The sequence below is a fragment of the Lactuca saligna genome, chromosome 8, assembly GCF_052625555.1.
Source record: "Lactuca saligna cultivar CGN05327 chromosome 8, ASM5262555v1, whole genome shotgun sequence".
Classification (NCBI taxonomy): Eukaryota; Viridiplantae; Streptophyta; class Magnoliopsida; order Asterales; family Asteraceae; genus Lactuca; species Lactuca saligna.
In genome coordinates, this window is record NC_136424.1 from 8,707,552 (window position 1) to 8,713,123 (window position 5,572).

General features: G+C 33.2%; 1 long non-coding RNA gene across 1 annotated transcript; it reads right to left on the reverse strand.

Moving 5' to 3' along the window:
- Positions 1-382: 382 nt before the first annotated feature.
- Positions 383-1,435, reverse strand: LOC145007942 (uncharacterized). The gene is made up of 3 exons (XR_013663210.1): positions 1,367-1,435; positions 913-1,236; positions 383-600 (listed from the first exon to the last, which is right to left on the reverse strand). It is a non-coding gene; the product is annotated as an uncharacterized LOC145007942 (long non-coding RNA).
- Between the last annotated feature and the right edge of the window lie 4,137 nt (positions 1,436-5,572).

Genomic DNA, 5,572 nt, shown 5'->3' on the forward strand with positions numbered 1-5,572 from the left:
TAAGAAATGAGATAAAAGAAAAACTACCCTTCAGTTTTTGAATTTTTGTGGTGTATTATAATAAGTGCACATATTTCCATGTGTGCTTTGCTAGGGATGCTGTTGATTGCTCCAGGATGCAACTCCAGTATACCTTCAACAAAAACAACATTTTAAGGATAAATGGTAATGAAAGTGATTTTGAAAAAAAAAAAAAGATTACCAACAGTGTCTATGGATCCAGATTCAAGAACATGTTTTCCACAGCTAGTGTCCGCTTAGCAGTAGCCAAACCTGCATCATTTCTATTCCAAAATTATGTATAAGACTCAAATATGTCATACAAAAAAGATAATAATAATAAACAAAATTTATAAAGAATTGTTTATTTTATTACCTTTGTGGCATTAAAGCAGCTCTAGCATGACCTCCATTTCCTCCAAAATCAACTCTAATGCTTGCAGGAGCTGCAATAGCAGTCACAATACCAATAGAAATTCCTTCATTTTCCAAAATTAGTCCTTGTTTTATATGAAGTTCCTACAATTTTGCCCCTGATATTGAAAACACTTCCTGCAAGTTTGCTTCCTTTCATGTCACCTAGTGTAAAATACCCTTCATCTTACAACACAAAATAAAAACAAAACCATACTATTAGTATTAAAATACTCATGCAAACAAAATTAACAGTAGTTTATTCATTGCCTTTGGTCTAATCATGTCGACTATTTGACACAAAATATCTTCAAAAAGAATAGGCTCTTGGGCCATGCATTATAACAACTTTCACTAACTTTATTTATTTAATCAGTTTAAAATGATCATTTAGTAAATACCACAAGGACCAAAATTTAAAGAGAAAACTTATTGGGACCAAAAATGTAATTTACTTGAGGTTCCCATCTCTAGTTAAGTCAATGAAAGAAATCTTACGTTTCACAGAACGAGGCATGAGAGGTTCTCGTGGCGGCAGTTGTTCAAAAGTGGCGGTTAGTGATGTTATAGCGGTGGATCGCACGACAGCATTAGGGGAATTGGTGGCACCGGATTTTGGATACGATTTTCTCACAAGGGGTGGAGGAGTTGACAAGTTTCTTGCATTTGCATTCTCAAATGTGGAAGCAAGAGCATTAAAGGCTGGAGATCTGCCTCTCACACGAACTCGATCTAGGCTGACACGCTTCTAGAACATTGTGGTTTTTCTGTTGCTACAGACCTTCCTCCATGTGATGACACAGGTGCTCGCCTTTTTGGTTTCTAATCATACAATTATAAACATAAAACATCTTCTTATTAATCACACCAAATCACCATTTTACCCTTCTATTAATATTCATCATTTTTAACAAACAGTCTTGAAGAAATAAATACGGAATTTGTGTCTTACATTATTCAAGGTTGGACGACCTCCATTTTTTATTATAGATAGTTTCCTTTGGAACGAGTTTCAGTGCATCTGCAATCATATTAACAGATACAATTCGTTAAAAATTTACATATTTATAGCTTTAACAAATTAAACTCGTTAAAAACTATATATAATAAAACAACTTACTAAAGATTTGGTTGAATCCCATGTGAAGAAACGTGTGAAATACTATGGCTCACTTCCTTTAGTTATGATATAAATTGGAGTTTGAAGAGATAATTTATCGAGAAGGAAATCATGTTTCAGGAACTTATGTTGAATTCCCATCTCAATGAGTGAACGAACTACATATATAATTTTTTGGAAAAATGTAAGAAACATTTATTTTTATTACCTCACCAATAACCAATGCTTTTGTTTTCAGTTTCTAATCAACTTGTTGATTCACTAACCTCTGTTTTAATACCAAGTGCTAAAGAAGCAGCAACAGCTACCATTGAAATGATCAATGTTGTATCACGACAAGCATCAAATAGAAACCTTTATCAAATGCATATCACGAAAAGATTTAGATTAAAGCATGTTCAGATAATGAATGTCATCAATTTTGGTTTAACCACATGGCGATTGATGATTATAATTCCCCAACGATTGTTTAGTATAATTACCTAACGATTTTCAAGGGCAAAAAGGTAATTAAACCTTTAAAGCTTCACCTGCAATGTATTTTCATACTAGTTAGCAAAGATGGTCCATTCCATCAAACAAGAATCCTATTGTAGGATCATTTGCATTCTACAGATGTTGACAAGTCAGACTTGTTAATTAATGCATAAGAAATATAGGAAAAATAATAAATCATGATTCATGAAGTATACATACACACAAACATGAGAATAATAATTATCAAGCTTTCCGATTCCTCTTATTCTAAAAACATTTTGCAATGACCACTATCTAATTATAGTTGAGATCCATTAATGGGATCCCAAATTGAGAATCAACTAAAACATACATAAAGCATTAGGAATGTAGAACATTTTCTTCTTCTTGTCCTATTTCAACATTCTATGATTAATCATGTCTCTTAATTACCTTTAGCCATCGGATCATCTCTCTTATAGCAGCAAGATTGTTGATTATCATATAAGAAGAAACAATCATACACATTGTCACTAAGGCATATCATCAAACAATTGGTGTGCAATAAAGATCTACTTAAATTAGGATTCCTAAGTTTTTTGATTACGTCTAACTATTAATGAGTAGTAACATGTGGTTTGAGCAGGCAGGAACAAAGATTTTAGCACGCCAATTGATCAGGCTTAGACAAAAAATAGCCAACCTACAAAGTAGTTGGGCTCAAATGAGGGGCATAGCAACACATACACAGGTAAAATGAAGGACATCACAAGATTTTCCAATGCTTTTTGGTGTCAAAAGTCCCATTGTCTTGGCACATCAAAAACAACACCAAGATTGCCCATGCGATATACATCCATGAGGACCCTGATAAATGGTAAAAGATCATCAAAAAGAATGCCAGATGGAAGTACCTCTATGAATTTTTGGAAGACTAACTGTTCTGATATATGGGAAAAACTTCATATTTTCAAAAATGCCCCTCCTCAAGCATCTCCTCCATCAGATGGAATAAGTTCCACTGTTGAAATTCCTTCTTTTCCCCCGACATCGCCTCCACAGTATATTCCTCAAGGTAAAACATCAACCAAAAAATAATAAGAAGAGGAAGGGTAAGGACGAAGCTGTGATCGAATTAAAGAGAGAAGAGGGGGCATATCGGTTAGAAGAAGGCTTATCTGATTGTAAAAACAATATATTCTCTATTTCTATTAATACCAAACAAAACCACGTAACCTTAGACCTCAGTTAGTTGCTGAATCACCAAGCACAACCCTAAATCTTCGGGGAGTCACAGTCGCCGACGAGGTGAGGTGAGACGACGTCGCCAACCTATTGTAGAGAGGACTCCATTGCATTTTGAATGGTTCTTGAAAAAAGCCCTAGAATCATCCCTTCAATTTTGTGTGTGTGTTTGAGAGAGATAAAGATAGAGATAGCGATAAGTTTGTGCGTGTGAGAGTCAGCATATGTTGAATAGGGTTTTTGAAAAAAGAAGTAGAACCGTCCCTTCATGGTGGGCCTTTCAAACTTTTCGGAATTTCATTTCCCCCAAAACAACTGACCCCGCATTTCATTAAAAAAATATAAAGCAACATACATAAAGGACGCGCATTTTAAGTTATGTACCCTCCTTGTTTTTATTTATTTTCAATGTGGCACTTATTTTAGCACGCGCGAAAATGCGTGCCCTAAATCCTTCTAATTTTCCAAGAGTAGACATTATTTTTAGGGCACACACTATTGCGTATCATATAACAACGCGTGTCATGGTTCGCGCATCGTAAAAGGCTGTTTTTCTAGTAGTGGACTGTGAATGGTTTGAATAACTTACTCATCCAGAACAATGACCTAGTTTATTCTGGAAGTCAAAACATGCAAAATGAAACACAAGAATAATTGAATCGAATATGGTATCAAAACCTATGAACATAAATAAAACACCTTTTATTTATCACCATATGATTACACATTATTCATTGTATACTGTTTCAGCTATCAACTTTATTCTTGAACTTAAAACAATAGTTATCCCATGCTCCAAGCATGTACACTATGTTTTCTAAACACAATTCATGCCATACACCAAGTATGCATACTATGTTTGTCTATGATCTTTACTTTGTGAAATAGATCAATTGAACATAACTCCAATGATCCTTTTTTCATAGTCCCAAATCCTTACTGCAAATGCAAGAATTCCAAATTCATGCCATTTACTAAAATCTGTTAGATTCTAAACTTATATGCATTGATCCTATTGTAATGATTATGCACAAAGTCAGAAAGACTTGACAACAACCATTACAGAGCATTCCAAAGGAGATCAGCTCCTTGGAAGCATCCTTCATGCATTAAGTTTCCTAATCTTACATAGATTGAATAATTTCTAACTTTGAAACATTTCCATATTCCATTTTAACTATCACATCTGAACAAGAGTTTCCTCCTTACAGATTATGTCAATATGGTCGTTCCATAATTATCACTATGCTTCCAACTGTCCTTGATCAACCAATCATTGGTAAACTGTAGATTGTCCTCGACAATTGTTTAATCCTTTTAGTCATATCCAATTCTAGACCTTTTCCATTCTTAATACCGTAGGCATTTGGAAAATTTTAGAAAGGATGAATATAGCACATGTAATCAATCATATATTCGAAGCATATGGGACACGATTCATGATGTCTCACATAAAGACTAAACGAGTCTTTTGCTATAACATTTCCATTTCTATTTGCCAAGTTCTCATAACTCAGATTATGAAAAGGGATGTCGTAATCATAATCGAATTTTAGAACACAAATAATAGACCCATATACATAATTTCCTTATGTGAAGCCATTCCAACATGAAATTCATATATATATATATATATATATATATATATATATATATATATATATATATATATATACATACATATATATATATATACATATATATATATATATATATATATATATATATATATATATATATATATATATATATATCCTTGACTAAATACGATTAAAACCTCAATCTAAGCTTTTAGATTTGAGATGAAGTATAATTTCCTCTCCTTTAATTATAGCAAAACAACTCTTTCCCAATTGAAACCTTTTTTATTTTTATAATTAACATTGCTAACTTTCAATACTTATCATAATTATCATGCTCCCACTAACATGATGATTATTAGCATAACACTTATGCTCCCACTAGCTTTGACATGTACTCAGAAATCAGTTGGACTTCTAGAAATCAATACTTTATTGACTTTCTTACCAAATTTCAGATTTCTGATACTAGATTGCTTTGATAAAACTTTATCATAATCATACACCTTATCTTAGATAGCTCACAGGTGTGTCTAAACAATTTTAAGAACTATGAAAAGGGATGTCGTAATCATAGTCTTGATTGTTTAGACCTTTGTCACTTCTCACAAGTCCATGTTAGTGTGCCGGTAAACCACACACGCTCCACTAACGACTTTGAGAATGCAAATATCACAATTGCTATCTAGCTAAAATCTACTTAGTGAAAGTGTTTCCTCACCATCATTTTCATGAATAGGAGAGAAACCTTATGATA